We start from the raw sequence: 9,834 nt of genomic DNA, 5'->3' as shown, positions 1-9,834 counted from the left end.
CTTTGCTTTCTTTTTTTTCTTTTTTTTTTTTTTTTGTTTGTTTGTTTGTTTTGGTTTTGGGTTTTTTTGTTTTTTTATTTTTAAGAACTAAGATGTGACCACAAAAACTCTTTAGCATGGATCTAAGTGTTTCTAGAAATAGTCTGCTGTAAGGCAGTGTCCACACAAGGCTGTTAACTCAAATTTAAACACAAAAAGATTTAGAATTTTTCTCAAAAAGTCAAGTTTCCAGGTAATGTGTCTTTAGAAAGGATCCGAATTTTTAAACTTTTTAATTAACTTTCAGATGTAAAACTTTCAGATGTGCATGCAATATGTAAAGTTACACAGAATGATCCGTACTGTTAATAGATATTATGGTTACAAGTAAAATACTCAAAACTTGGACTGTGCAAGGAATAAGGTTGTGAGTAAAATATTAATTTGTTCCTTTGTACGTACACATGAAAATGATCTTTAGTAATAAATGATGCATAGAATATGCATTTCTGTGCATGCAGAAGTAAGGTGTACATGCATGATGCCCATAGATGCCCTGTCTCCTGCAGCGGATAGAACAGTTTAGCACCTATTTGCTAGTGTTTTCACTGCATCCCATGCCTCACTATCACTGCCTGTGGAAACAATCCCAGCTCCAAAGGCAGAAGCACAAGTACCTGTGTTAGCCACCACTACTGAATGAGGGTTTAACAGGCCTTAACCACAACCCTCTGAGAGGGTGTGAAGACCTCTGGGAGCAGAGAGGGATTCCACCTCCCACTAGCCACCTGGAACATGGTGGCACGTGGGGATAATGTAGAAGGTAAGCGTGCATTACGGTGGGCTGCTTAATCCCACTCCTGAATTGTCAAGGTGGTTGGCGTTGTTTGCGGACTCATGTCCGACACCCCCCGTGCAGGTGAACATTATACACTGCTGCCAGTCCTTGCTTTTTAATGATTAAAAACTGAAAGAAGTGTTGTGTTACACTGGCGAAACCTGGGAAACATTGTGAAAAGTTACCAGCAGCCTGGCAAGAGCGAAGCGGTGGGAGCAGGGCCCACCAACGCAGCATTTGGCACCTTTTAGTCCCATCCCAGCCAACCGCCATTCCCCTCCCTTGGGGCACGGCTGGCAGCTCAAAGCACGGGCTGGGCTGCCGGGCTCCAGCCCTCACTGTCCCCTCGCGGAGCCTCCGCGCTGCGGGCGGCCACACCTCGGAGCCGCTCCCGCGCAGGGCGGGGGGGCGGAACGCGGCGCCCCGCGCCCGCTCCGCCGTCCGTGAACGGGACTAGAACCCACAACCCACCGCCTGGCGGCTCCTCGCTTGTACCCACGCGGCCACCGGGGCACAGGCGAGGCGCCCGCGCGCACGCCCGCACGGGCCGGGGAGGGGAGGGGAGGGGCGGCGCGCGTGCGCGCGCAGCTGCCGGCCGGCCGCGCGCACTCTCCCAGGCTGCCCGCGGAATCCAGCGGCGGCAGGAAGAGGCGCTTCCCCGCGCACGCGCAGCTGGCCGGGCGGGCGCGCGCTGAGCCGCGGCGGCGGGAGGGAGGGGGGAGGGAAGCTGCTGAGGTAAAGTTAGGGGGAGAGAGAGACTCCGTCAGCGAAGCGAGAGCCGGGGAGGCTCGGCGGCCGCCATTACTGAGCCGAGAGCGCCGGGGAGCGAGCGCAGAGGTGGGACGGGGGGCGCTGCGGCGGCCGGGAGCGCTCGGGAGCTGCGGGCCGGAGAGCGGAGGGAGCCCCGCGGGGAGGAAAAGCCGCCCGGGGGTGCCGGCGTGGAGAGAGCGTCCCGGGAATGCTGCCGCTCCAGCCGCCGCCGAGGAGCCGGATCCCGACGGCGCGAGGTGAGGGGAGGAATCCGGTCCCATGGGAGCTGGCCCGGCCCGGCGGCCGGGAGCGGGGCGGCCGGCCCGGCAGGCGGAAGGGGAGCGGGGCGGGGGGAGGAGGCGGCTGTAGCCCGGCGAGCTGGTGCGGCGGCCGCTGGCTGTAACCAGTTCAAAGGGCCAGGGCCGGCGTGGGGAGAGGGGAGCCGGCCCTCTCCTCCCCTCGGTCGGCCCCCTCCGCGCGAGGGAGGGGAGGCAGGGAGGGCAGGGAGCCGAGTGCCTGGTCCCAGACAGGTGATGAAGGCCTGAGCAACGGGAGGGTCTGAGCCTGCTGTACGAGGCTGCCAGCTGGTCACGGCTCTCCAGGGAGGGAGGAAGGCAAGCAGGAAGGGGAGCTTCCCTGCTCCTCTCCTTCCTTCCTCATTCCCTTCTTCCCCCGACTCCTTTAGCTTCCTCCCTTCTTCCATTCCCACCGCCTTCTCCCCCCTTATTCTGTTCTCCTTTCTCTGTACTTCTTTTCCTCCTCATCGCGCTCTTCTACTCATTCCCATCTTCTCTATTCTTTTCGTTCTCTACTAAATTTGAACAGTTGTCAATTCCTCTCCTCCTTCCTTTCACCTTCAAATATTGCTCGATATTAAATTTCAGAAAACTTCGCTCTCCTAATGATGTGTGTGCATTTCTGTTTTTCCACCAGGTGGATTTTAAGGCTTTGAAATAGGGTAGCCAGTTGCAGTGTTGCAGGTTTCAAGCATTTTGAATCCCTTCAGCCAGCGTAACCTTTAGACTCTCTCCACCCAAGGGGAAGCACCAGAGACATACAGATATAATGCTACAGTGTTGTAAATATAGGACATAAGGAGTGTAAAACACTGATTTAATTAAAAATAGAAGACAGACAATTTGCTTATAAAAGGAAGACATACTTGTCACCTTCCCCTCAGAATACACCCCACCCTTCCTCTGTAACCCCCTTTTGCCCTCTTCTGTATCGCTTTTGATACCAGCATGGAATATTTCCTTAATAAGTAGGAGGGAAACGTTTTTAATCTAGACCAAAATAGGCCTGTGGGGGTATGTGTGTATTCTTTAGTTTAGTGTCATGCAGATAACTGGAGGATTTTCTTTCTTTTTCTTAGTAGAGATCCTTGACAGAAATTTAAAAACTCTATGCTGCAGAGTAAAAACAGTAGAGGGAACAGTGTTTGCTGGTCAGTTGGACGTCCATTTTAAACCTGTGCACTGAAGCCACTTGCAGCACTGATTCTTGTATACTTATTTCACAAATGAATGAGGAATTAATAGGTAGCTTTTCTTCTGTTGTGCTGTCTTACCTTCCTAAGGTTCTCTGGTATGATGGCTGTTTTCAGCAGTGACATCAGCAACCGGAGTTAAGTGCTTTCTCAAAAAACCCATACATACTTAAAATTAATAGTACATACCTAAAATGAGCGTATTACAAATATTAATCCAGATGCATTTTTGTAAGGGTTTGTTTTCCTTTGTGCTGCTTTGAAAATTATTATTAGGAAGTGTTAAAATCCTTAAAATTCTATTTATAGTACACTACTGAAACTCGGTGCTACTAGAGCTTAGAAGTGTAAGGTAAAGAACAGTTCTTTAAAAGAGTCTTTAGTACTTAAAGTATCAGAAATTGTGTAAGCATTTGTTACATTATCACTAGCTTGTTTCAGTATAACAAGTTGCTTTTAAGCTTGGAACACACTGAGCTTAAATAGCATGCATTTTTATTTATTTATTTTTTTTTTTAAGTATGCCTGCATAAAGCAGCTGGCAGCATTGTAAAAATGTAAATAATTGCAACCAAGTGCCTACCACTCCCTGGTACTGGACTTTATTTTAGCCAAGGTGTTACATATGTAACATTATCCAATTAAATACTTCAGGCTCAGGCTAAATTGTTTTCAAATGCTATATTTAGCACGAACAGAATCAAATGCTGCACATGTTTTTGAGGTTAAAGATAAAATACGCTTTCCTAAAGCTGTGTTTTTCCATGTGCAGACTTTGTAGGAAAGAAAAGCACTGATCATAATAATTGATTGTTCTGTGTAAGTTTCCACTTTGGGATTTGTTATTTGAGTAGATGGTGCAAAGATAATTCCATTCTGTTTAGTAAAGGTATTAAAAGGATGTTGACAGTATGTGAAGACTTCCAAAAGTACTTTCTTAGGAGAAGGTAAATCCCATGTACCAGCATCCTTAAGGAATTTTTTGTGTAAAACTTCAAAACACTCCACACCACTACTTTTAGTGGACTAGTCTGTGGTGTGTTCTTCGGATTGTGTGGACAAGGCATCCTTCAGGGATGATACTCAGACCTTTGCTGGAGGAATGGAAGTTTGCAAAGCCAAATGCTCGGCATGAAGTTCTACTGGCATGGCTGTGTGGGTGAGGAGCTGGAAACGGGCACGCTTACGGGCACGATGTGCCTACGGGAGTAAAGCCCGCGGTGCGTTCTTGCAGCGTGATAAGGAAGGAATGCTGTGGAAAGAGCCTGCGTGGCTCGGCAGAGCTCACCGCACCGGCGGGAGCTCCTGCGGCCGGTGGCGGCGGCGCCGCCGCTAGGGGGCTGCGCGGGCGTGCGGGTCCCGGGCGGCCCGGCCCGCCTCCCGCCGGTGGCGCGGCTGCTGTGGCCCTTGCAACCAGGTGCTTAAAGTCGATAGCGCAGGGCCTGGCCTGTTTGAAGCAATGCCCCGTGCTCCGAACTGTAATAAAAAGTTTAGTGGTTAGGTTTTAGGTTGTCCCAGTAACGACGGGAATTCTGTATTAGGGCTGCCAGGGTTTTTTTCCCCCCACATTTGTGTTATTTGATCTTAATGGGCACACAAAAGTTAATAGTGTTCACCTTTTTCTGTCCCCCCCCCCTTTTTTCTTTTTTCCATATTTCTCTGAGAATTTTTAGCCTAAAGGTCAGTGCAAGTGAGCTGGAATATTCTCGTCTTTTTTCATCAGTTTTAAAAAGTACTTTTAAGGGCATTACGTTTTACAGGTTATTGGCTGAACCCTCTTATCACTTCCTTATATTTATATTCAGTTAAATATTTAAAGAAAAGTGAGTTCAAAATTCCTCGCAGGAAAATCTGAAGCTATTGTGAAGTTATTTTGATTTGAGTAATAACTGTGCTTTTCTAGTCACTAACACCTATCAGAAGCCAAAACAGTTAATCTATGGTTAGTTCTGCATATTACATTTTGTGGTCAATTAGAGCTGTTTCTTTGCTTTGAGTTATGATTGCCACACGTTCTGTGTCAGTTCACATACAAGCATAGTAAAAGAATGTTTGCATTTAAAAAAGTGAAACCAATACCTGCATGCACAGTTTTAGAAATGTGTATATTGTTGCATCTTGACATTAATTTATTTAATTTGGCTAATTATTATACAGAATAGTATTTGCTGCTTACATATGCCTTTTCACTTGCTTATTTTGTAGTTTAAAAAAAGAAGTGAATAACCAGAGTTCTCATTTTACGCAGGTAGAAATTACACATATGCCTTGTACAAGGTCAAACAACAAACTACTGTTTGAATTAAGTCTCAAAACTTAATGGTGTCAGGTCCTGGATTCTATATTACAGTTCCTCATGAAACAAAATAACATGAAATGATCCAGATAAGTGCATCAGTGAAATTTGTTCAAGTTGCTGATGCTAGGTGGTACATTTTTCTTTTTGCAGGGTATGCAGTTTACCCCTTTTTCTGTCCTTACCTTGACCTGTCTCTCCTCATCTGCTTCTCTTTCTTCTGTTTTTATCAATCCGTTCTTGGATCCCTTATGTAAAATTTCTCCATTAGGTCTTTTGTGTTCTTCCTGAATAACTTTGTAAGTAAGCCTGATCAGGTAGTCTTACACTAAGAAACTTCTGTGAGTACTGTGCATGTCTTTAGTAGGATCTTCTGTGCAAAAAGAATTTAAGAATTTATTTTTCTTATAAACTTGTACTTCTTCCTTTCTTCTTAAAGTACAGGCTTTGAACTTATGTTGAATACTCTCAGATATTCGGAAATCTGTATATAAGTAGCTCAAGAAGCCTAAGTTTGGACTAGTACAATGCTGATAATTTGAACTTTTGCAGTTTACCTGTTTCTTGTACCTTGATCAAATTTGTGTAGGTTGGTTTGTGTTGGGGCTTTTTTTCCCTTCCCACCACCCCCCTTGTTTTTTGTGAACAGCAATAATGATAATAGATGCCCCCTGGAATGCTAGATTCCAGGTAAAGAATTGTATTTTGCTTTGAATTTAGAAATAAAGTTTAGGCCTTGATTTAATTTTGGGTAATACACTGGTGGTCTTAAGAGTATTGTTATTAACAAGTGAGCTTAGTAAGAACAGAGAACTTTGAACTTCTGTTTTTAAACACACTTTTGGATTAATATGTAATATGAAGTTGGGCAGTCATTTTTTTCCCCCCCTCTTCTTTTTAGGAGTTGATTACTTTGCTTTTGTGTGCAAAGAATTATCTAGACTACATTCAGTTAGTGTGATGGCCATCCTTTAGGGATGGTAGTTTGCCATCATACTGACTGAATCTGAAATGAACAGCGGTTGGGGTAGTCCATTCTTATCCTTCATTTACCTAGCATGACTAATCACTATACCACTTAAACTTTATTCCTTTTCAGTCAGAGTATCACTATTGAAGACATTTCAAGGCATTGTCATTTACTATCTTGTTATTGCTTGATTGAGCTTATTTCCTGATAACCAATCTGATTTTTTTCCCTAGTGTTGGGTGGTACTTGCTGTACTTTCAGAATTTTACCAGGGAGTATTGTATTTACCCTTACTTGTAAATAAGATTTCAAATATGCTTACTTTAGTAAGATTACCAGCACTTGTGAAGGCAAGAAGGCCATGTTAGCAAAGAGAACAGGATACATTAAGTGCCTAGAACCTCAACAGACTTTGATGAATTGAAATTGTCGGTAAGATGACATTGGTATACTCCATACCTGTTAGTTTCTAAAAAGGATTTAGATGTGAAGAGATTTCTTATGCTTATTTGAGTGAAAAAGATACCTCTTGGTAAATACTGAATGAGAAGTAACAACATTACATAAAACTACATCAACATTAGAATTTTTTTTTTTTTTTAAACTGGTTCTTGAAATGCAAATGGTTGAATTGTTATTCTGGTATGTTTTCGGTAAAGCAGTAATTACTGATGTGCTGATGGGTCTTGGAATTTGGATACCATACTCAGTATTTTCCAATGCCAAGTTTTGGTTCTCAAAAAGTGTGAAGTGAGGGATGACTTGGTGTAAAAACTTACTGTCAGCAATAACCTGAATCCAGAACTATAACTTCCTTGGAATTATGGTCTTTGGTACTTGAAAGTGTTGTGCATTCAAAAGTCATCCTACAAACCATTTCAGGGAGTTTGATTTTACTTTGTGATCTGCTGTATAGGTCACAGTAACTTTCTGTTGGAGTATTTGTATACCTTGCAGACTATGAAGGCCCTTTTACAAACACTATCACATGGCTATGGTAATTGAAACTAACCCTGAAAAATACTGGTTGGAAACTGTTGCATCTAGGCAACATTACAGAGTGAGTACTCTTACTTTCCCGGTTGGCATTGTTTGCAGCTGCTTAAATAGTTGTTGGTCATGAGCAATTCTGTAGAGTCTTCTAGACAACATTTCTGCTTCAGCCATGTTAGGTCTGACGATGGTAAACATTTTTGGGTTCAGAAAGCAATTTCTGAAGGTATTCAGAAATACTCAGAGATTTATTTGTAAGTGATTTTCTTAGCTGTGGACCCATCTACAAGTTCCTGTGCAGCCACAATTTCTAAATAATGATGGGTTATTAACTATTTTAGTATTTATTAGTCGCTAATAAGATGATATTCTGTACTAATGTTCAGCTCAAGACTCTGGGAGACGTGTTTGGAAACAGGGTTTCTATGGCCTCTTAATGCTTTTAGCTGATTTTGTGGGGACCTGTCTTTGAGCTTTCTCTTGTAGCAGTGGGCATTGTGAAGTGTCTGGTGTCCCCCTCCCCCAAGTCCCAGATGAATTCTTGCAGGCAGAGACTTTTCTTTTAGTCTGTCTGCTCTTCCACATACTCTTCTTCAGAGTCCCATAGTCTGTTTCCTCATGTGTAACTATCTGCTCTGCTCATGTAAGCTGTGGACGAAGTGGAGTGTCACGGCTAGGAGGTAAGGGCAGGGAGTGTGTCTTACCTCCTGTCTTCTCTTTCAAGTGATCAAGTTTAGCTTTGCAGCTAGGCCAGGCTTAGTGCAGGACTGATCGGCTGCTGCCTAATGATTTTGGTGGTGTTTGGTACCACAAGATGAGTAGTAGTATTGTTGTATTGGTATGTTGCTTATCACTATGGTTAAACCTTTTTTTTGTCCAAAAAAAGTTACTAAAAATTTACTAAGAAGATACTAAGGCTTAGACTTTTTCATTTACCTGTGTTATTCCCAAAGCAAAGTGGAATTACTAGTGAATATAATTGTAACTGACAAATCAAGAAAAAGCTCTGCCACACTGTCTTGATGTTATGTTTAGCACATACACAGCATAGTGCTGCATCTTGCTTTAAAAATGACACCTTTCCTTAGTTAAAAGTGGCTTACATCACGATCCAGTGCAAGTGGCTTGAGTTCTTTTCCTTTTCTGCATCTTAATATATGCATCACTGCCCTGACATTCAGAGTCTGGGATTTGTGTGGATGCAAACTGAAGAAGTTCACTGGAAGAGACTTCCACTTTTTGATACTTTGTAGCAGCATTCCTGCAGTTAAAATCAACACTTATGAAGGTTATACTAATAATTTGTATCTTAGTTGAGAATTCACAATCTTCACATATAATTATGCTTTCAATTTCTGATTTGTCACAGCCTGTGAGGCCTTTTTTAATTTAGAAATGCTGTACTAAAGATAAAAAGGTTTTGAGGTAGACTGTACTTTTTTTTCTTAGGAATAAAATGTATGTACATGTATTTAGACATACATTCATTTTATGTATTTTGTACATTCTGACTATTCTGACTATACCAACTTAATCTTATGAAGCTATGTTCTAGGTATCTTAAAATTCCAAATTCTTCTACAAGTGATTAGTGATTTTTATATTTCACATTTTGTGTGTTATTTGAGACACTGTAGAATCATAGAATTAATTCGCTATATTAATTTATTTTTCAGAATAGGCTTCTGCAACCTAGATATTGTTAAAATACCAAGTTGAACTTATGAAATCATAGTAACTTACTTAAAAATTGTGCCTACTCTGTCCCAAGTAATAATAGCTGTGCTTACAGAATTTAAACCCGCTAAGTTTAGAGGAAGTCCAGCCTGAGCTCTTGAGTTCTGTTTATGGGTTTAAAATGAGGAAAACAATCTTCGTGCATAGGTGAAGTGTTGTACCTTCTCTGATTGCTGCCTCTGCATTTATAATTTTGAAATTAGTAACGAATCTGACTTTTTGGTTTCAGATCCCTCAGGGAAGGACTTGCTGAAGGACACTGTTTAAATGTGTGACATTACTGCAGGAAGATCACAGCAGGATAATCATCTTGCTTTGCACCTTGTTTTCCGAAGGGTGAGTTTGGGCTTTAGGTCTTCATAATCTTGTCTTTAAGGGGGAAGGACGGTGAATAAGTACAAGATGTTACACCTTATTTTCTTTATAACTACCTTTGGAAATCTAAAAGCCTGTAGAGACGAGGTCCTATGGTTTGACTGTAGAAGGTCAGAGATTCTTCCTGCAGTGATGTCATACACTTTGTGTCTTCTTTAGTTCTCCAACATTTTCTATTTAAACATAGAAATGCTCTATTGTTTTAAATTTGAAGATTAAAATTAGTTAGGGAAATCAAACAACCCCTCCTCTGAATCTGTAACAAAGATGAAGGGGAAGGGAAGCGATGACTTGGAGTGTTTTCAATTTGTTATAACAGAATTAGGCAAATTAAAGCCAGATAATTGAACTAACTTACCATGAATTTCCAGTGTGTATATTTCAAACCTGTACAATACTATAAAGTA

At 42.4% G+C, this 9,834-nt stretch overlaps 1 protein-coding gene across 1 annotated transcript in view; it reads left to right on the top strand.

The window, feature by feature from the left end:
* Positions 1-1,388: 1,388 nt before the first annotated feature.
* ARHGAP5 (Rho GTPase activating protein 5) overlaps positions 1,389-9,834 on the top strand; it is a 50,181-nt gene continuing 41,735 nt past the window's right edge. The window contains exons 1-2 of the mRNA XM_030482845.1: positions 1,389-1,824; positions 9,282-9,388. The gene's annotated coding sequence lies outside the window, so the exon portion shown is untranslated. The remainder of the gene's footprint in view (positions 1,825-9,281; positions 9,389-9,834) is intronic.

Source organism: Strigops habroptila, chromosome 4 (assembly GCF_004027225.2).
Source record: "Strigops habroptila isolate Jane chromosome 4, bStrHab1.2.pri, whole genome shotgun sequence".
NCBI lineage: Eukaryota > Metazoa > Chordata > Aves > Psittaciformes > Psittacidae > Strigops > Strigops habroptila.
This window is presented reverse-complemented; position numbering and strand designations above follow the sequence as displayed.